The sequence below is a fragment of the Nycticebus coucang genome, chromosome 24, assembly GCF_027406575.1.
Source record: "Nycticebus coucang isolate mNycCou1 chromosome 24, mNycCou1.pri, whole genome shotgun sequence".
In the NCBI taxonomy this organism is placed as follows: Eukaryota; Metazoa; Chordata; class Mammalia; order Primates; family Lorisidae; genus Nycticebus; species Nycticebus coucang.
The window spans coordinates 22,822,920-22,845,504 of NC_069803.1; the positions used below are offsets into that span (position 1 = coordinate 22,822,920).

General features: G+C 46.6%; 1 protein-coding gene across 4 annotated transcripts in view; it reads left to right on the plus strand.

Moving 5' to 3' along the window:
• The first annotated feature begins 1,091 nt into the window (after positions 1–1,091).
• SLC39A14 (solute carrier family 39 member 14) overlaps positions 1,092–22,585 on the plus strand; it is a 49,125-nt gene continuing 27,631 nt past the window's right edge. For 2 of the 4 annotated variants that reach the window (XM_053578822.1, XM_053578821.1), the window contains exons 1-2: positions 1,092–1,248; positions 22,455–22,584. The gene's annotated coding sequence lies outside the window, so the exon portion shown is untranslated. The remainder of the gene's footprint in view (positions 1,249–22,454; position 22,585) is intronic. The other 2 variants (XM_053578824.1, XM_053578825.1) reach the window with 2 other exon arrangements.

Consider the following 22,585-nt stretch of genomic DNA (forward strand, 5'->3'; position numbering starts at 1 on the left):
TTTCGAACCCGCCACCCTAGGTGTATGTGGCTGGCGCTGTAACCACTGTGCTACAGGCGCCGAGCCAAGCTGCTAGATTTTTATTCCCATAGCTCCAAGTATGGCTCTCCTAGCACTGCCATCGTGGGGGTGCTCCCCCAAGACGTACATAGTGGGATGTTTTCCCCCTTCCGGTGCGAATTCAAGCGACAGCTAGTGCGAGCCGGACACCACCATTGTGCTCGAAGAGGGCTGCAGTACTAATCAGGTGCAATTCTCCTAGAAAACCCTTCCTTTTGGTCCCCCTAGACGCAGGTGGCAGCTGGCTCAGCTGTAGAGGAAGTAGTCCTGATGTCCAGCAGAATAGAACAATGGGAATTTAACTGGTGGTTTATTTTCTCAAGAAATTTGCATTTCCCAGGCCTGATATCCATCTCTATAGACCTATCCCACAGCGGGAGAGACCCCCCAGGACATTCCTGACACAAAAATTAACATATCTCCCAGTTTTGGATTAATAGGCTCGGCTCCTTAAGAGTCTGACGATTGTGGGTAAGTGGTGCAACGTCTGCTTTGAAAAGTGAATAATACAGTTTATTTGGAACTGGAACAGAAAATTTTGGTTATTTTGGGTATTGGGGATATGCAAAAGAAACATCGTCTATGGGTGCGTCCCTTTCCAGAGTACGTTTCTGAATTGGGGAGGGAAGAGAGTAGCTGGATTGATCAGAATTGGTAAAATACATACACTGTGCGTGTCAAGTGAGTAGCACTTAACTCCAGGAGCGGGCGGATGGAGTTCAGATTGTAAGACGTCAGGTACGGGGGCGGGGCGGGGGGTCTTAATGCGAGGTTTCCAGAGGAAGGAGGAGCCTATGGGGCCCCCTTGAGTCAAGAGTGGATTCGCGGAAGGGTCGGAGGATGAATGCCAGCAAGCTAGGATCCAAGTCTGGGCTGGGAGGCGCGGAAAGGCGAGGGTTGGCCGGGTCCCCGGCGCACGCCGGCACATCATGCACGTCCCTGCTCTGTGCCCCCACGTGGCAGGCCCCGGGGAGGCCGGGGCGGGGCGGGGCCGGGGGCGGGTCCTGCCGTGACGCGCGCGGTATATAGTCGGGCATGCGCGCCGCGGCGGGGGCCGGACGCAGGGAGGGGGGCTCGGGAGCGTTGTGCCTGCGCGGACGCACCGACTGAGCCGCTCCGGGAGCTGCGGGCCGCCGGGGCCTTGCGGGTGAGGCTTCGCGGGCCGGCTGCCGTCCTCCGGAGCTCCAGGTGAGGGCGGACGGGACCGCGAGGTGCCACTGGCCGGCATCGGCGCCTGCAGGCTGGAGGCTCCGGGTGGGGGTGGGGTCACCGGGGCGCCGAGGACCGGGAGCGCTCCGGGCACCGCGCACGGGCTCGGCCGGCTGGGTGGAGGCGGCACCTGGCCGCGGTGCCACGATGGCAGGGGAGGGAGGTCACCGCCTCAACCTCTTTGGTTGAAGAACCCGGGATGTGTGAGCCAGAGAAGGTGCCGGGAACGTGGGTAGCCTCGCTGAAAGGCGGAGGCAGGCTGCCTGGAGCTCGCGGTCACTGAGCACGGAAGCTGCAGAGTAGATGGGCAAATCTGATGGGTAGCTTTTGGGGTGGCTGATTTGGGCGCGGGTATCTGGACTTTGCTTTCCAGGAACTGACTCCAAGTTCTCTGCCGTCCCTTACCATTCCCCTTCCCAACTGAAGGCTGACCGGTAGCGGGAGAATGGCAAAGAAAGCACTGAGCGGAAACTCCAACCTGGGTGACCCGTGAGGATGGCTTTTTGGCTATTTTTGGTCCTGACTGATCAAGTTAGGTGGTCTGGATTCAGGCTGCCCCCTCTCGGTGGGCTAAGGCCATGGGACAAAGTAGTCATCCACGGAGTTTCATCATGTGATCCTGAGGTCCAGTTAAGCCAGGAAATTTTTCTCACTCTGGATTGTGGGTTTAGTTTTGGGAATCTAGCGTTGGCCTGGGTTCCAAAAAGGGTGGCCTCTCCAAATAGTGAAATGGCCTGGATATATGAAAGGACTCTGGCCACAATTTGGTGAGTGGCTGAGTGCTCTCTTGTGGCCTAAATGGAATGGTGGGGGCCGGGGCAGCTTCAGTCTGACCCTTCTTCCTGGAGCAGCTCTAGGTTTGGAATTGTTGTCTTCAGTAGCTCTGCCCTAGGAGCCCCAGGCCATTGGGACAGGTGTGCTCCTGCTGGGTGTGGTGATGTGGGAGTTGACCCTGCCCTCTGTCCTTGCCCTGTACCTAACCTGTTCTGTGACCTTGGGAGGGGTCAGGTCAGTACCAAGGTCAGTACTCCTGTTCACAGTATATACAATTCTGTAATCCTTATCTCTTAAAACACAAGCCCTGAAAAACTCAGAGGAACTTGGCTTTTTGATGAAACAAGAAATGTTCAGAATTGTAACTTATATAGCAGTTGGAATTAAAAGCCACATGTTCTGTTTCCTGTTGGAGGCTCAGAGGTGAGCTTTTTCATCAGTTGTGTGGTCATTTGGAGATAGGCTAAAGGTTGGTTTGACTAGAGGGCACTAGATAGTAGGGACCGACCCCAAGTATTGCCTCTCCAGAGGGCTTTTTCATGCTCGGCCTATCTTGTTACTTGCCTATCCTCTGGGACCTGGGAGAGGACAAAGCTGAGGGGGAGATAAAAGCCAGGTGTCAACTGAGGGGCAGTGTCAGCCATCCAGTGCAGGGACTAGAAGTAGACTGACTTGCAGTCTACTTCTTGCAGCTACATTACTGGCCTTGTTATTTAGTCAAGAAGAAGAGTATTGTGGTCACTGAGAGGTACCAGAGCTCCGTGACTTTCGGCACATAAATACACAGTACCTGGTTTGTGCTCTGCTCCGTGCTCTGCTCTGCGGTGGCCACTGTGCTGGGTGCAGACAGCCTGGCTCCTGCTGTTCCAATGAACACTTATTGGAGAGAAGAAACATCCACAGATGGAGAACAAGGTAGCAACCCTAGAGATGTCTCATTGCTGTGTGCCATTAAGTTCAGAGAAGAGAACACAGTGCTAGGGATAAGGTAGAGTGGTAGAGTTTGCTCAAATCCCGGCCACATCACTCTCCAGCAGTGAGAAATTTCTTAACTTCTCTGGGTCTGTTCTCACTGGCCGGGGAGATGTTGTGATTGTGCCTGGAACATAGAGGAGGGCTTGTTCTCATCAACATCATTTTTGTGGGTTGAGTGGGTTATTTAAGGGTCCCAGACACTGCGAGTTAGGAATGGTATGAGCCATTCATAGAGCTGATTCATCTCCTCCTAAGCAACGTGAATGCAATTTCCCTGCCCTTCTGGGTAGGCCACTTCTCTGGCCTGCCAGGGATTGTCCCGAAGGTCCATTGGGCAATCTTAGTTCTAGAAAGTACTCTGATTTCTTTAGAGAAGAAATATTCCTTCTCTGGGCTGATGATAGCTGGGAAGGAGTGACAAGTAACAATGCCCGTGTGTGTGTGTACAGGGTATATATCAGTCACAAGACTGGTTCTGTTTTCAAACCATCCTACCTTCTTCCTCTCCCCTTACCTGCTTACACCCCACACTGTTCTGGGAGGAACCTCAGTCCACATCCCATTCTTTAAGAGTTGGGGGTCTAAGCTATAGGGCTTAGATGGGGTGCACCTGGGAACCCACACCTCCCTTTCCCCACTGCGCCAGAATAACAGCCTATTCACACTTGGCTCAAAGAAGGAACATTCAGCCCTTTTACAGATCTGTAGAACTATAGAATGTCAACTGGAGGAACTTTGGCAATCTCCGAGTCCAACTCCTTTGTTTTATAGTGAAAGCGGATCCAGAGAGGTGAGTAAGTTGGTGTTTCCATGTTACATGCCTGCTAGTGGCCAAGAGACTTGATGGAGAAGACCAGAGACAGGATGGGGAAATTTCTCATAGTCATGGTCTTTTCCTTGGAAACTGGAAGGGACCAGTTATCCCTGTGCTTACTGAAGGGGAGATAAAGGGGAAATGTTAATTGCTTCTGGTGGCCTCTCCTGCTTCTTTCTCTTTCTAGAGGCGTGGAGGGTCCTCGATATTGCTCACTAGATGTCTACAATGGCACTTCTGTGACCTCAAGGCTAGCAGCCTGTCTGAATGCCAGGAGATAAGGAGTCCAGAGTCCACTAACTCGGCTCCTGGCAGCCAGGGCCTCATGCCCTCCCAGGGGCCAACAGAGCAGCCTCATTGCAGGATCTCTTAAGTCCCAGTCTCTGCCTCCTCCCCACCCTTCCTATGGGCACCAAGCCTCCCAGAGGGGGTCCAGGTGAGATTGTGAGTGACCTGCCCAAGGAAAGGAGGCCAGGCAGCCACAGAACCAGCCTTCTGAGGGAGCCTGGTGTGCTCAGCTGCGGGAAATCGAATTCCCTATCTTGGCAACTTGAGATCTGACTGTTGTTCCTAGGGTTTGGTGGAATGAGAAACTGACTGTCCTAAATTTGTTACCATTGAGTCCCTCATGGCTCCCTTAGTACACTCAGTATTAGTAGTTAATAAATTATGGCAGTTAATGTTGGGAAAACTGTAAAAAAAAAAATACATGTTAAAGTGTATGTATTTTTTATTCATCAAAACTTCAGGGCCAGGGCATTTTCTTTAAATCTCTAGATCCCCTAATTAAATTCACAAATTATTTGAATATAAGACTTACACCTAACCATATCACCTGTGATTTCTTGTTTCTTTTATTAAATTTTTCACTAGGCTGTATATTCACATAGTTCAAAAATGAAAACAAAAAATAGGACAAAACCCTTGCCTTCCTCTTTTATAAATGCTACAGGTAGTCTTTATTTTATTTTTTTATTTCATTTCATTTTATTTATTTATTTATTTATTTTTTGGGAGACGGAGTCTCATTCTGCCCTGGGTACAGTGCTCTGGCATCATAGCTCACAGCAACTTCAAATTCTTGGGCTGAAGAGATCCCCTTGCCTCAGCCTCCCCAGTAGCTGGGGACTATAGGCACCTGCCACAACATGTAGCTACTTTTTCTATTTTTTAGTAGAGGAGACTGGGTCTCATTCTCTCTCAGGGTGGTCTCCCTGGAACTCCTGAACTCCTGAGCTCAAGTGATCCGCCTGCCTCAGCCTCTCAGAGTACTAGGATTGATTACAAGCGTGAGCCACCATGCCCAGCCCACAAGGTAGCATTTTACGCATTGTTCAGCACCTTTTTTCACCTAGCCAACTGTATTAGATCTTTTCATTTTGGCACATAGAATGCTTTCAGTGTTATTATAACTGCAATGTTCCATGATGGAAGGGCCATTTTTTTTTTTTTTTTTTTTTTTGTAGAGACAGAGTCTCACTGTACTGCCCTTGGTAGAGTGCCGTGGCGTCACATGGCTCACAGCAACCTCTAACTCTTGGGCTTACATGATTCTCTTGCCTCAGCCTCCCGAGCAGCTGGGACTACAGGCGCCCGCCACAGCGCCCGGCTATTTTTTTGTTGCAGTTTGGCCGGGGCTGGGTTTGAACCCGCCACCCTTGGCATATGGGGCCCGCACCCTACTCACTGAGCCACAGGCGCTGCCCTTTTTTTTTTTTTTTTTTGAGACAGTCTCACTTTGTCACCCTTAGTAGAGTGTTGTGGCATCACAGCTCACAGCAACCTCAAACTCTTGGGCTTAAGCGATTCTCTTGCCTCAGCCTCCCAAGTAGTTGGGACTACAGACGCCTGCCACAATGCCCGGCTATTTTATTTATTTATTTATTTATTTATTTGCTGCAATTGTCGTTGTTTAGCTGATCCAGGCCAGGCTCGAACCCACCAGCCTTGCTGTATGTGGCTGACACCATAACCACTGTGCTATGGATGCCAAGCTCATCTTTTTTTTTTTTTTTTTTTTTTTTTAAACTAACATAGATCGACTTCCTCACACATGTCACCTCCTTGGATTGGTTTCAGTATTTTGCTGTTGCACACAATACTTGATGAATAACTACAACTACAGAATAAGTTCTGTGCAGTGTGACTGCTGAGTAAAAAGTATATCTGTTAATTAGCTTTCATTTTAGAAAAAAGTAAAAAAAAAGACATTTGCAGACCAATCTATGTTCAGAATCCTCCTGCTTTTACGGATACACCTAATTTAACTATGGTATTTTTTATTGTATTTTCATTTGTAGCAGGTCTTTCCAGATTAGTAGTTCTCAAACTTTTCTCTTTTTTTGGAAACAGTCTCTCGCTTTGTTGCCCAACCTAGCTTACAGTAACCTCAAACTCCTAGGTTCAAGCAATTCTCTTGCCTCAGCCTCCCTACAGGCACCCAACACAATGCGCTGCTAATTTCTGTTTTTAGTAGATACAGGGTCTCACTTTTTTCCGGTTGGTTTTGAACTCCTGAGCTCAAGCAATTCCCTCACCTTGGCCTGCCAGAGTATTAGGATTACAGGTGTGAGCCACTGTGCCTGGCCGGTTCTCAAACTTTTTTGGGGGGCAGGGGGAAACAGAATCACTCTTGTCATTCTGGGTAGAGTGTCATGACTTCATCATAGATCATAGCAACCTCAAACTCCTGGGCTCAAGAGATCCTCCTGCCTCACCCTCCCAAGTAGCTGAGACTATAGCTAGTTTTCTGTTTTTAATAGAGATAAGGTCTCTTACTCAGGCTGGTGTTGAACTCCTAACAGGCAATCCACCCACCTCAGCCTCCTAGAGTGCTAGGATTACAGGTGTTGAGCCACTACACCCAGCCCTCAAACTTTTTGATCTTAGCCCTCTTTATGACTTTTATCTATATAGCTATCTACAATTATGTAGCTATCTAATTAAAAATTAACTTGAGGAATTAAAAAATTATTTTTTTTTTAGAGACAGAGTCTTATTTTGTTGCCCTTGGTAGAGTGCCATGGCATCATATCTCACAGCAACCTCAAACTGTTGGGCTCAAGCGATTCTCTTGCCTTAGCCTCCAGAGTAGCTGAGACTACAGGCACGTGCCACAACACTTGGCTATGTTTAGAGATAGGGTTTTGCTCTTGGCTCAGGCTTGGCCTCCCAGAGGGCTAAGATTACAGGCGTGAGCCACTGCACCTGGCCCTAAAAAATTATTTTATTAAAAAAAAAAAAAAAAGGGCGGCGCCTATGGCTCAGTGAGTAGGGCGCCGGCCCCATATGCCAAGGGTGGTGGGTTCAAACCCAGCCCCAGCCAAACTGTAACAACAACAACAAAAAAAAATAGCTGGGCGTTGTGGCGGGCGCCTGTAGTCCCAGCTGCTCGGGAGGCTGAGGCAAGAGAATCGCTTAAGCCCAGGAGTTAGAGGTTGCTGTGAGCCGTGTGACGCCATGGCACTCTACCTGAGGGCGGTACAGTGAGACTCTGTCTCTACAAAAAAAAAGCCATTCCATGTTAATATAAAAGGCATATCTCGCCAGCCCCATAATGCCGAGGGTGGTGGGTTCAAGCCCAGCCCCGGCCAAACTGCAACAGAAAAATAGCCGGGCGTTGTGGCGGGCGCCTGTAGTCCCAGCTGCTCTGGAGGCTGAGGCAGGAGAATCGCTTAAGCCCAAGAGTTAGAGGTTGCTGTGAGCCGTGTGACGCCACGGCACTCTACCGAGGGCGGTACCGTGAGACTCTGTCTCTACAAGAAAAAAAAAAAGCATATTTTGTGAAAAAGAGTGAGTTATATTTTTGCACATCTATAGGGTTTCAAAATGGACATTTACTGGTTGATAAAGATATAATCAATTATAGTAGGTATAACTTAAATTTGTTGGTAAGAACTCAGATGAAAGTCCAGAGAACAGACTTCAGTTAATCTTTGAAAACACACATTTATACCCTAAGCTTCTAGCTTAGAAATTTCTAGAAACTCAAGATTCATCTCATTTCATGTACCTTCTGTAAAGTGAGAATGAAAAGCTTTTTACATCTGCATATTGTACCAAAAATAGTTTGTACCTCAAGGACCTCGAGAGTCATTTAAGCCTTTAGGATTGATGTCCTAGATCATTTAGTTTAATGGTCTCAGAAATCAGAACTTTCCTTTTTTGCATTCATTTTTCCCAGTTACTATTTAAATTATAATCATAACAACACATAGAACCGGCATCAAGTGGTTCAGGAGTAGGCATAGCTGACTCTTGGAAAGTGGCCCCCTTAGTGGTGACCACAGGGCCTGAGAGCCTGGAGGGGTCTCTTGGCTGCAGGGAGGGCTGGAAGGCCTGGAGGGGCTTGGCCAGTCTAGCAGAGGTTGGCTATCAGAGCTTCTCCATGAAGACAGTCTCCATTCCCAGGGTGCTTGTGAAATGTATATGGAGAGTTAGATGCCATCATTTGTGGCCTTCCGTACACTCCAGTGAGCTAAACAGACACCCTAGGTACAGAGGCCAGAGGAAAGAAAGCCGACTGGGACAGGAGTGTTGAGTGGACACTTCGCAGAGGTGGAATTGAGCCAAGTACTGGAAGCTAGGAAGGAGGCAAAAAGAGTGGGAGTCCTGGCAAGGAGAGTGGGGTGGTTGGCAGCAGGGGTGGTCAGCGTAGGCCAGAGCAACTGCTACAGGGAGCAGCAAGCTACCTGGCTGGAAATTTAAGTTGAGCCCAGGATTTTTTTTTTTTTTTTTTGAGACAGACTCTCACTTTTCTGCCTGGAGTAGTTTTATGGCATCGTAGCTCACGCCAACCTCAAACTCTTGGGCTTAAGTGATCCTCTTACCTCAGCCTCCCAGGTAGCTGGGACTACAGGCTCCTGCTACAACATCCAGCTATTTTTTAGAGATAGTCTTGCTGTTGCTCAGGCTGGTCTCAAACTTCTGAGCTCAAGCACTCCACCTGCCTTGGCCTCCCAGAGTCCTGGGATTACAGGCATGAGCCACTGCGCCAGCCTTTTGAGATGTTTTTTCCATGCCATATTGTCATAGCTTACAGCAAACTCTTGGGCTCAAGCAATCCTCTTGCCTTTATCTTTCAAGTAGCTGGATCTATAGGTGCCTGCCACAAGGCCAGGGCAGTTTTTCTTTTTTCTTTTGAGACAGAGTCTCACTCTGTTACCCTGGGTAGAGTGCCACAGCATCTGTCATAGTTCACAGCAATTTCAAACTCCTGGGTTCAAATGATCCTCTTACTTTAGCTTTCTGAGTAGCTGGGACTACAACTGCACCACTGTACCCGGTTAGTGACTATTTTTAGTAGAGATAGGGTTTCACTCTTGCTTAGGGGTCTCGAACTCCTGCACTCAAGCAATCCACCTGTTTCAGCCTCCCAAAGTGCTAGGATTACAGGCATGAACCACCATGCCTGGCTTCAGTGCAGGATTTTTGAAGGGCTCTAGAATCTGAGATACCAATATTTTCTTAACTCCGAGCTATTTCTATATCAAAGACTTACTGTGTCAAAGACTGTGTGTCAGTGGCCTTCTGTCTTGGGGTGCAGCCTACCAGCCTTATCTGGAGCAGTTTATGGCTCTAAATCCATGTCCTCTGTACCAGTCTAACTTCTTGCCTCCTTCCTAACCTACCTCAACATAGCCCTTAAAAGTTTCTCCCAGAGGCTCAGCGACTGTAGCTCAGCGGCTAGGGCGCCAGCCATATACACAGGAGCTGGCGGGGGTTCGAACCCAGGCCAGGCCTGCTAAACAACAACGACAACTTAAAACCAAAAAAAAAAAAAAATAGCCACGTGTTGTGGGTGCCTGTAGTCCCATCTACTTGGGAGGCTGAAGCAAGAGTTGGAGGCTGCTGTGAGCTGTGACACCACAGCACTCTACCCAGGGCAACTTACTGAGACTGTCTCAAAAGAGAGAAAAAAAAAGTCTCTCCCAGAGACTGTAGGTCATTAACTGTTTTCCGCGAAATTCCCCAGATGATTGTTTGGTATTTTTGTAAACCTTATCTTCTGATGATCAAAAGTAATGCGTGCTTATTGAAAGGGTATAAAGGGGTATGAGCGAGGGAGTAAATCTGTAATCCTGACACCCTGAGGTAATCTGTTTATGTATTGGTATATTTCCTTAGAGTTTAAATTTAGTGTTGTAAAAATACAGCAAAAAGTTCCCTTATATTCCTCACTCCAAAGCACAAGGACGGGAAATCAACATTGACGCTACTTATTACTATGGTATTCCAAAGATAGTTTTTGGAATAACATAGTAATTCCAAACCATAGTTTTTTCACAGATGTCCTTTTCTATTCGAGGCTCTGATCTGGCATCTTACTTTATGCATTTAATTTTTATTTCTCCTTAAGTCTGCTCCAATCTCTTAACAGTTACTTCCTCTTTCCTTGTTAAAATGAAGTGATGTATTTCGGGTAAGAACACCACAAAAATGTATAGGATTTCTTTCTCTTTGCAAGTGTCAGGAAATAATTGAAGACTATGCAAATCCTGTTTCTCCTTGTACTTTCATGCCATAATTTTAGCATCCATCTGTGGATCTTGCCTGCAGCAATGATCACCGTGGTGTTTGCCTAATGATTCTCTATTTCCTTCTTTCCTTTTATATTTATTTATTGTAAATCTGTTGTAAAAAAGAGCTGGTGGCCCTTCCTCATCTGTTTGTGTGTTTGATTATATCAGATTTTATTCTATGGGTTAACATTGAATATTATCATTTGTTATTTGTGGCTCAGATTGTTCTAGCTTTGGCCATCTTAGGAGCTCTTGTAGGTTATCTCCTGCGTCCCTCTGATAAGCTTCCCCCACCCCCCTTTTGGAGCATTTCCTTAATTTCTTTTTTTTTTTTTTGTGGAGACAGAGTCTCGCTTTATGGCCCTCGGTAGAGTGCCGTGGCCTCACACAGCTCACAGCAACCTCCAACTCCTGGGCTTAAGCGATTCTCTTGCCTCAGCCTCCCGAGTAGCTGGGACTAAGGCGCCCGCCACAACGCCCGGCTATTTTTTGGTTGCAGTTCGGCCGGGGCCGGGTTTGAACCCACCACCCTCGGTATATGGGGCCGGCGCCTTACTGACTGAGCCACAGGCGCCACCCTCCTTAATTTCTTGTACCATAAAATGTTCCAGGTTTTATATTATAACTTCCTGCTCCAGCCATAGAATCCACTACGTTTCCAAGTACCCTTGGTTTTCTTTGTTGGAAAATGATGTTTAGAAACCAAGATCTTGTTGCTAGGTATGCTCCTTGCTACTGGAGTTACCATTGCTTCTAGATCCCCTTAGCACACAAAACTAGGAAACATTTTTTCTTTTCTTTTTTTCTGAGACAGAGTCTCAAGCTGTTGCCCTAGGTAGAGTGCCATGGCTCATAGCAACCTCCAACCCTTGGGCTCAAGTGATCCTCTTGCCTCAGTTTTTCTATTTTTAGTAGGAATAGGGTCTCTCTTTTTGCTCAGGCTGATCTTGAACTCATGAGCTCAAGCAATCCAACTGCCTCGGCCTCCTAGAGTGCTAGGATTATAAGCGCGAGTCCCCGTGCCCAGCTGGAAATATTTTTATATATGCACACACACATGGGTGTGTACTAATCCCTGTATACATACACATCTGTATTTCACTGTTTACATATTATTAGAAAACATAAGTTTATACTGATACCTCTTATTTCAGTCTATAACACCACAGATTCATTTTATGTTAGTCTTTACTCCTTTATTTATAACTTCTTTCTCCCAACAGTGAGTAACCCTCTCATAGTTGGGTTGTAGATTATTCTCTAACGGTTTTGCTACTGTCCCGACACTGATCTGCATACATTTCTACATGTGGACTGTAGATTTATTTAATTCATCTCACCTTTAGATAACATCTGGAGGCAGAAGTGAGTGTCCCTGGTTAATATGTGATTGTGTAGCCAGAGCTGCACTGGGACTTGCCGAGTGCTCCATCAGCGTCTTACCTTTTGAATAGCCCTTTCAGATCTGTGCTCACATGACTGTGCTGTCCTTCTCTATAATCTGCTGCTCTCCTGCTAATTGCACCTGTCAATACTCCTGTCTAGCTCCTAGCTTTAGAATTCTTTGTCAGGTGAGAACATACTGTACTCTGATGTTAGAAGCTGAAAAGGCTGCCTGGTCCAAGGTCAGGATCAACTATCGTTTCTCTACCTCCTGCTCTTGGTAGGCATGCGTTTAACATTGTCAATAGAAGGGTTACAGGGAAGTCATCTGGAATACAAAGGAACGCAGAGAACTGCAACAGCCCATCTCTACCCCCTGTGACCAGACTGTGTCATGGGGAGTAGAGGTCTACCTATCTATCAAAGCAGGTGGGCATATTAGCACGACACACTTAGTGGCTTAGAACATCACCCATTTATCTTTTCATAATTCGCTAGGTCAGAAGTCTGGACATTGCATGACTGGCTTCTTTGCTGAGGGTCCCACAAGACTAAAATCAAGGTGGCAGCTGGGGTTCTCACCTCAAGTTTGGGGGCCCCTGCCAGGCTCACATGGTTGGGTCAGAATTCAGCCGCTATGGCTGCAGGGCTGAGGTCATCTTCCCAGTCTGCTTTGCCAGCTGTCTACTATTAGTTCCTAGATGTTCCCTACATTCCCTTGCTATGTGGCCTCCTCCATCTCCAAAGCTGGCAACATACACTCTATCACATAGAATCCTTCTTGTGCTTCATGCCTTTTGCCGGGAGGAGCCCATCCCTTTAAGGCTCACCAGATTAGTTCTAGCCCACGCAGGCTAATTTCCCTTTCTAATTTGGTTGGGCAATGGCTGCAAGAGTCACATAGTCCCAGGAGTCTTGTCTCATCAGGTCCCACCCACACACAAGGGCGAGGGTCACTGGGGCCATCGTAGAACTCTGCCAGCCACAGCTGAAAGTGATCCAGCCTCATTCCAGCAGCAGTGTTTACCCAGTGAATACATCAGAAATTTATTCTTACACAGTTTTGGGGGCTAAAAATTTGAAATCAGGGTGTCAGCCGGGGCTTCGTTCTCTTTAATGACTCTCAGAGGAGAGTCCTTCATGCTTTTCCCAGCTTTCCTGGCTTTCCTTGGCTTGTGGGAGCATCAGTCCAGTCTCTGCCTGTGTGTCGGTCGGTATGTCCAAATCTGCCCCTCTTTATAAAGACATGGATCATTGGATTTAGGGCCAACCCAAATCCAGGATGATTCATCTTTAGCTCCCTAACTCATTTTATCTGCAAAGACCCTATTTCCAAATAAAGTTACTTTCCGGATTTTAGGTAGTGAATTTTGAGGTATATTCAACCCGCTATATTCAGGATGGTGTCGGTTCACAGAGTTGCAAAAGAAAAAGGAGATTTCTTTTTAGACCTAAGAGCTAAGGCAAGCTGGCTGCTGTTGAGGCTGGCTGTTCTCATGGTAACACAGATCTGACAATCAAGGGGGTATAAAGCTGGTCTGGAAGCCCTGCACTCTTGGGCTCTAGGCACTTTAGGGTGCAATCGGTCCTCTATATCCACATCCATGGATTCACTCAACCAGAGATTGAAAATATTAGTGGTGGCTTATACCTGTCATTCTAGCACTGATGAGAGCCCAAGGCTTGTGGATCGCTTGAGCTCAGGAGTTTGAGACCAGCAACCAGCCTGAACAAGTGTGAGACCCCATCTCTACTAGAAAGAAAGAATGAGTTGGGCGTGGTATGTGTAGGTTGCCTATAGTCCCAGCGACTCGGGAGGTTGAGGCAAAAAGGATTGCATGAGCCCAGGAGTTTGAAGTTTCTGTGAGCTATGATGATGCCCCGGCACTCTACCCAGGGCAACAAAGTGATAGTTTGTCTTAAAAAAAAAGAAAGGAAGGGAGGGAGGAAGGGAGGAAGGGAGGGAGGAAGGGAAAGAAAAAGAAAATATTTGAGGATCCTGGCCCTAAGTCCAAAAATAAAGGAAAAAAATTTTCAGAGAAAACCCCAAAATAGCAATAGAGCGATTAAAAATGATACAAATTTTAAAGCACAGTATAACAACTATTTATATAGCATTTACATTATTTTAGGTATTGTAAGTAACCTAAAGATGATTTAAAGTAGTATTTGGGGAGGATGTGCATAGGTTTTAAGCAAATGCTATGTCATTTTATATCAGGAACTTGAGTCTCCTTACACTTTGGGATCACACAGGAAGGAGTATTCTTTGAACCAATCCCCCATGAGTATCAAGGGACAACTGTACAAGCAGCTTGCCTACAATTTTGTAGGCAGGCTCTCTTTTTTTTTTTACTTAACATAACTATGGGAAAAAATGATCATGAATGTCTCTCTTTGTCATTCTTCCCCCAGGCACTATTTATCGAGCAATTACTGTGTATCTGGCCCTGTAATTATAGTCAGTATCTCATTTAATTTCCTGAGCTTCTCTTTAGGAGGGACTGATTGTTAATACCCCTGTCTTTCTATAGTGTAGAAGAAAGATAAGTCTCATTGAGTTTGACTTGACCCAGAGATTCTGTTCTGCCCAGCTCAGCCCGAGCTCTTAACCTCTGTATATATTTTGTTATATGGATTACTTGGTTTTAGCAAGCCCTTTCCTTGTATGCTTAGTTTGCTTGCAGTTTCTTACTGTTAGGAGCACTGCGAGCATGTCAGCTCCATGAAGGGAAGAGGTTTTTTCTCTTTAGTTCATTGCTATATCCCTCATGCCTTTACAACAGTTAGCACTCAGTAATAGATGTTTGCTGTTGCACGTACATTTCTGTAAACTCCCCAGAACTAAATATTTACGCCCATTCAAAACAATTTCCGTAGGATGAATTCCCAAAGTGAAATATTGGGTCTTAACAAGATGATTTAAACTGTTTATCTTTACTGGGCAAGGTGGCTGACACCTGTAAGCCCAGCACTTTGGGAGGCCAGGAGTCCCAGACCACACAAGTCCAAAAAAAAAAAAAAAAACATCAAAAACTTAATTTTGAGATGCTTTTTGTTGTTTTAATGTCTTTGAAATAGGGGGAGTGTCTCACTGGTGTGTATGTTTAATACAGTGCTTTGCTCTGCTCTGAAAAGCTGTCATTGACTAAGGAAGTACCGTAGAGTCTATCTTACTTATTAAGGTTCTTGGAAAGGTTAAATGAAATAATGCAAACAAATTGGTGCAGACGACAATAAACCCTAGCAATTCTTACTGTGATTATTATAAGATTAAAGTGGAAATGGTTTTCTACAAGCTATTCAGATGGAAATAACAGAGTCTAACCATGGTTTGGGCAGATAAAGAAAGCATCCAGAGAATTTGCCAGTTTGTTACCTGAGGCGGATGTTTCTGCTTAGCGATTCCTGGAGGTACCCAGGCTCTTTTCAGTGTATCTTTCTGTCCTTGTTGTTGTCACTTTCCAGCTTGTACCTCCAGGCAGGAAGGAGGAAGGGAATGAGATAGTAACAGCAGCCGCAGGTGGCCTCTTTAAGAGACAAGGATATATTTGACTCTACTTCTATTTCTTACCTTTTATAAACTCTATATTCAAGGTTTACAAGGGTGTCAATTCTTCACTAAACAATATTGGGATAACTGGCTAACTATTTAGAAAAAATAAAGTGATGGCATTTTTCTTACACTATGCCGAGCTAAATTCTGGGTGGATTAGAGATTTAAATTTTTTAGATGCAAGACAAAACAGCTGTATGTGTCTATAATTTCCAAGCATGTTACCAGAACGTTACCAGAAGCAGAACCTTTAAAGGCAAAGTGTTATGTACTTGATTTTCTCTGTTTTAGAATTGTGATAGTAATACCAGTTAACACAATTAAAAGGCAAACAGCTAATTGGGAAGAATATGTGTTATGCCAGAGGTGGCAGGTTCAAACCCAGCCCCAAAACTGCCCAAAAAAAAGAAAAGGAAGGGTATCTGTAACATGTGACAAAAGGTTAATTTTTTACCATATGGTGGACTCTTAAATAGTAGGAAAACAGATGAATGTATCTCAGCAAAAATGGACAAAGAGGGCGGCGCCTGTGGCTCAGTGAGTAGGGCGCCTGCCCCAGGTTCGAACCTGGCCCTGGCTAAACTGCAACAACAAAAAAATAGCCAGACGTTGTAGCAGGCACCTGTAGTCCCAGCTACTCGGGAGGCTGAGGCAAGACAATGCCTAAGTCCCCAAACTGGAGGTTGCTGTGAGCTGTGACGCCACGGCAGCACGCTACCGAGGGTGACAAAGTGAGACTCTGTCTCTAAAAAAAAAAAAAAGACAATATTTACCAGGCAATTTGTAAAAAAAGAAATATAAGTGCTAGTAAACTTAAAAATGTGTTTAGCCACACTGGTAATCAAAGAAATGAGAATTGCACATACATATTAGAAGAGTAAGTAATTTTTAACCTATCAAATCTGCAAAGATGGAATAGTGTTTTAATACTCAGTGTTGCAGAGAGTCCTGTGAAATAGGCACTCGGACATAGGTCGTAGGAGTATGAAGTTAAAACTTCTGAAGGGTGGTTTAGCGAATTATATAATAAGTTGTTTATTTTTTTTTTAAGTCTTTGTCTATTTTTAGTAGAGATGGGGGGGTGTCTAGCTCATGCTCAGGCTGGTCTCGAACTCCTGAGCTCAGGCAATCCACCTGCCTTGGCCTCCCAGAGTGCTAGGATTACAGGCATGAGCCACAGGTGGCCTATAAGTTCTTAAACATGTTTGGATAACTATAAACCCTGGGGGCAGGGACTGATCCCCTGGTTCTCAGGATTCTTTTTTTTCCTTTTTTTTTTTTTTTTGTTCTAAGAAGCTCCCCTTCACCCTTAGGACCTTTCCTTACGCCCCCTAGGGGGGGAGGGGAAAAGGAGCCATTTCCCCCTCCCCAGCCCCCAGGGATTGCTGGAGGGTGGCAGACCTGAACCAGCCGGGATTCTTCAGCTGGGAGGCTGAAAGGTTATGTTTGTGCAGAACAAAGAGGGGTAGGGTGTGGGGCATGTGCCTTGCTATTCATCAGAGTTCTGTAAGACATGGGGAAATGTTGGGCACTCTCTGTCTTTTCCTGGAAGCTGGTGGTTCTCCCAGGCCACGTCCCAGGGACAGGACGCTTGTTTTCTTAGAGCACAGAGGCTTGAGGCCAGGTGCTTTCCCTACCAAGAGAGGCACAGGGCCCTGCAATTCCTCCCTACTTCTGTCCTCTCTTCTTGCTCACTAACACTGCGTCCTGTGCCTTGCCACCCCAGGCCCACATGACATTGATTTGCATGTCTATATTTCAGTGTTGACCAGTTCTCCAGCACTGGATACTTTCCATGTGACAGGCTGGGCAAGTTCTCAGGATACCAGGTCCTTGGGTAGCTTCCAGGGGCAGCAAGCCTCGGCTGTTCCCATCCCTTTTCCCAGAAAGGTGCAAAAAGTACAAAGTCACCCACTCCCCCAGGCTGCTGCTGACCTCAGTGCCAACCCAAGGAGGAATCTTCCTCCTCAGGTTCCTGCCCCTCCCTCCTCGGCCACCCCTCCGTCACCCAGCAAGCACTGTGTGGCAGTGCCTCCCATGGCAGAAGGCTTGATTGTGGGTAAAACACCCTGGTGGTGTGCACAGCTCTGCTGGCCAGATTGTGGCTGTGACCTTGGTTCCTCTCACATCATTCCCTCTCCTTAGCAGCACTTGGGGCCCCTCCCCAAGCATTTCGGGATGTGTGCAATGGCAGTGAAAGTCAGAGTTTCCATGAGCCACTGAGAAATTCTAGAAACAGCCTGTACTTGTGGACTTTCCCTTTTTTACCCCTGCTACAGGGAAGAGTTGAAATGTTATTTTTGGTGGGATTATTAGTTGGTTGCGTTCTCAGGGGTGTGGGAAGGGAGGCTGCCTGCATCTGCCTTTCCCGTACCACCTTCTTTTTGGATTCCCCTAAACACACCTTATGCTTTTTTTGTTTATGTTGTGGTGTTTTGTTTTGCGACAGTCTCACTCTGTCGTCCTGGGTAGAGTACCTTGGCGTTACAGCTCACAGCAACCTCAAACTCTAGGGCTTGAGCCATCCTCCTGCCTCAGCCTCCCGAGTAGCTGGGACTACAGGTGTGCACCACAACACTCACCTAGTTTTTCTATTTTTAGTAGAGATAGGGTCTCCCTTTTGCTCAGGTTGGTCTCAAAACTCCTGAGCCTCAGCCTTCCCAAAATGCTGGGATTACAGGCATGAACCGCCATGCCTGGCTCCCACTTTATGTATTTAAAAACATTTTGTACCTTACATTTTATATGCCCACTCCAGATCAGCTACTCTGGCTCTCTGGGGTCTTCAGCTCTACTGAAAGGACTCTACAGGAGAAAGGTCCTTACCCCATAAGGTTGCTTGGAGTTCATCTGGCCTTAGGAACCAAAGAAGCAGTAAAATTGTAAAATGCGTGGCATGAACAGCTGGTAGAAGTTCACGCGTTCTTCCAGTGGATGTTGTTTGGGGACTGACAGGGTCCAGGCACTCCTTCCTTCAGACTCTGGGGATGAAATAGTCTCCGAGTCTCTGCCCTCCTAGAGTTAACAGTCTATAAGGAGGAGATAGATAATAAGTAGAAGAAAATCTATCTTAGATAATGATATATAATAATAATAAGGTAAAACAGGGTGTTAGGGTTCTGAATGCCTGGGATTGGACTCTTTTTTTGTACAAGGCGGCCCTACACATTGAAGAAGTGACATTTGAACTGAGATAGGAAGAAAGATCCTTCTCAGACAGGAGCAGCAAGTGCAAAGGTCCTGGGGTCAGAACGAGTTTGATGTGTTGAAAGAAAGAAGGAAATGTAGAATATAAATGTCTTAACACAATAACTAAGAAAATGCCAGGAAGGCTATGTTAACCAGTGTGATGAAAATGTGTCAAACGGTCTATAAAACCAGTGTATGGTGCCCCACGATCGCATTAATGTACACAGCTATGATTTAATAAAAAAGAAAGAAAGAAGGCCTTGGTGGCTGGGAGCTGCTGAGAGACAGGGGTGGGTTATCAGATCAGTGGGATAGCCAAGAAGGCGCAGGCTTACAGGCTTACTTACAGACCAGGAAAAGTCATTTAGATTTTATTCCACTTGTACTGGGAAGCTATCGGAGGGATTAAAGCAAGGAAAGTGCTGGAATCAGACTTGTACTTTCAAAGGATAACTCTCTCATTAAGGTGTAGATTTAAGATTTGGGCACTTGATGTGTGTATATGTTAGAGAAAACCCTGATAATGTGGGGGTAGATGTTGAATAGCTGGAATAAGCTGGAAGGTCCGATAAGAGGTTTTATTTCAGCAGTTTGAGAGTTTATAGTACAGTGTCTTTACATTCAGATAATCTTTACAAATATTCCTGGAGGAAAGATCTTGAAGAATGAGCAGCATTCGAAAGGCAGTTGTCACTAAAAACCTGGCAAGCACACTTGGTGTTGACGTCTCTGTAGCTCGTTCACTGTGGGCTGCAGCTTTTTCAGCCACCCTGAAAAAGCTGGTGGGTTTTTGTTTCTGTGGCTAGTGCTGCCATAAGAATTCTTATATCCATGTCTTTTTTCTTTCCTCCCTGTTTGGTACTGAAAGTCACCCAAACTGGAGCCTGTCAGAATTACAAGCTAAAATCAGGAACAATTTCTCGGTGGCAATCTGATTGCCCCTTGGCGTTAGAGTTGGCTGGGAAGGGTAAGCTTTTAAGTCTGGTTAGAATGTTGATCCTTTTTAAATAGGCAAGCAGTTTCTGGGAGGTAGGGGAATGGAAGGGCAAGTGGAAATTTATTTCACACATAAGTAGTTGTGTTGTTAGGGAAGTAGCTTCTTTTGTGCCATATTGCCTGGAAACTGCCACAGTACCCACAGCCCTTGAGGGTTTTTTAACCTGAGGATAAGGAATCCTTGCCCATGTGAGTCTTCTACTGGCCCTGGGCTATAGCATGTGATATGAAACGAGAAACCAGTTGCCCTTCTTCTGGACTCCATCCATGTGTGTGTTCTTGACCTCTGCAGAGCTGGGAGCATCAGGAGGATAGAGACCAGGGTCCTTCTGCTCCCCTGTGCACCACTGACAACTTCAAGAAGCCACTGGTAGACTCCTGCCCTTGGCCCCATGACCCTAAATAATAACATCTGAAGTGAAGTCTGTCTCTGGCATTCTTTAATCTCTAGGGAGGGGAGGTTGTGTCTGCTTCCATGGTCATTTTCATTTGCATGCTCCAGTAGTAGGTAGTTATTAAGGTCCTGTCAACCCCACAGGACTATTATGAAACAATCAAAAAAGTTAACTTAAAATGTTAAGACCTGTCATTTTAAAAATGACATTGAAACAAAGCAGAAGGTGAGAAGGCTTCCCAGATGGTGGTGGGACAGAGAGGGTGGACTGTTTTCTGCAGTCCAGGCCCTTCCCATGTTGTGGACAAGGTGCACGGAGCATGTGCAGACCATGTTCAGCTTTCTGGACTTCCTAATCCTCCTCCCCTGTAGGGGGATATGGAGACAGGAAGATAAAGGGTGGAATATGCCACATGGAGCCCAGGACCCAGGCAAGAGAGAGATGGCAAGTGAGGGTGGAAGATGGACAGGAGCCTACTTGGAGACCTCTGACCACCAGGCAGAGGAACTCGAGCGTGTTGCTTGGGAGTCGTGAGAGGTGTCATTTGGGGTGTGCAGGATGATGTGATGAATGTAGGGCAGGATGTTCTGGAGGGAAGAGAACAGGATGGGGTGCACTGCAGTGGTTTCTGCTCAGGAGCCTGGAATCTTAGGGAGCAAGCTGCTTTGGTTCATGGCAGGCCCTACAGCGAGGAAGCAGAGGATATGGGAAGGCTTTTCACCTCTGTAATGGGACGCTAGCTGCCACTGACCTTGGGCCAGAAGAATGTGCTGTGTGGGAGGTTTGGACAGTCGGTGGGAAAATTATGATTCATTCATCCACCTTTCTCATCCAATTTGGAAATATGGGATTTTCCTTCCTCTCCCCCCAATAACCTGATTTCTTTTGAGAATAGAGCTCACTTATTAATCTGTTGATAAATATAGTTGCCCAAAAATCGAAAGTCCAGTGTGCAGCCCCTGCCTTCCTGCTGAGCCCTGGTCACATGTGCGCAGTAATGGTGCAGGACGATTTGTGCCCCAGTTGTGGGGGAAGGTATTGGCACTGGACTGATTTGGTTAGGAAATCTGGAAATTAAACAAAAGCTCTGGTTCTCCCTGCAAAAGTAGTGGTCCTCAGACTTCACTGTGCACCGAGATCACTTATTAAAACTCAGATTGCTGGACCCTACCCTTGGAGTTTCTGATTTAGTGGTTTCCGGGGAGGGGTTGAGAATTTTTCCTTCCAGCAAATTTCCATTGATGGTGATGCTGGTGGGCCATTGCTCCACACTTTGAGAACCACTTCCCTACAGAAACTACCGCACAGGACTCAGTGACTCTCCTGGGGACTGGGAGGTCAGAGTCGTTGAGGAAGGACTGGAGCCGGCTTGATCAGTGGGAGGTTGTAAAGGGGGAGGTGAGGGTGGAGGACCTCTAAAGGGAGGGTGGGCTACAGGCTGAGCTTCAGACCCAACTGCCTCAGGGAAGGAAACCAAATGCCAAGTCTGCAGAGTAGACTTAGTAGAATCAAAAGTCTCACTGTTCAGGAAGGGCCCGCTGGGCTCCCAGGAAAAGCCTGGGAGGCAGGGAGCTCTCCCTACCCACTAAGAGAGTAAGGAGGCAGGGGAAGCTTCTTCGGGGAGGCCTTTGGGGGTACATTTTGAGTTGGAGTTTAGCATTGTAAGTGGCCACCTTTCTACTGCGAGATTTGAGTAGTCTTGACTTGTCCCAGCCCAGTTTGGAAGGTGGTGGGGGGTTGGCGTGGGGCTGGTCTTTCTCCGCCTGATACTTACATTTGGTTGTGAGTACAGTGGTGGGGCCTGTTTCTCTGCTCGTAGTCTCTAAAGAGGAGCCTGTTCAGTTTGTTATGGGAAAACTGTGAGGCGGGCAGCCCTGAGGGGCTGAGTGCTATTAGGCCAGAAGCCAGGAGAAAGAAGCCTTTCTTAGACAAAACCAGGTGTTCCTGTGTCTGGAGGGGTATGACAGCCTCCTGTGTCCCCTGGCTTCTTTTCTTGCTTGCCTCCAGTCTGTTCTCCACACTGCAGCCAGACTGGTATATTAGAAACACACATCTGATCAGGTCTCCTCTGAAAATGGTCCCCACTGCCCTCTGGAGGAAGTCCAGCCACCTTCATGACACTTACAGAGCTGTTCCTGCCAACCTTGTTAGCTAGTTTTTCTCTGCCCTCCGGCATCCTTGCATGGGTTCCCACAATGAGCCACAATGAGTTCTTAACAAGTGTCATCTTCACCGAGTCTCCAAATGAAGCTGCGTCTTCGGGGAACATTCCACCCTCACGCCCCCACCCCCCACCCCAATATGCTGCAGGTCTCAGCTGAAGTAATACTTCTTTTGGGGAGCCTTCCCGACCTCTGACACTGGATCTGATCGCCCTGCTGTGTTCTCTGTAGCTTCTTGCACTCAGTCTTGTCCATGTCTATGGTGGATGGTGCAGATTGGCTTGTCACCAGGCACCCTGCCAAGAAAACGAGTGATTTATTCCTGATGCCCTGGCCGGTTTGATCGATACTAATGTTAACATTAATAATTTTAATATTAATTATTTTTTGTAATTTTTTTTTTTTTTTTTTTTTTTTAAGGAACAGGGTCTCGCTCTGCCGCCTGGAGGAATTGTAGCATAATCATAGCTCACTGCAACCTAGACTCCTAGACAAACTCCTGGACTCCAGCAGTCCTCCCACCTCGGCCTCCCTAACTACTGGGTTACAGG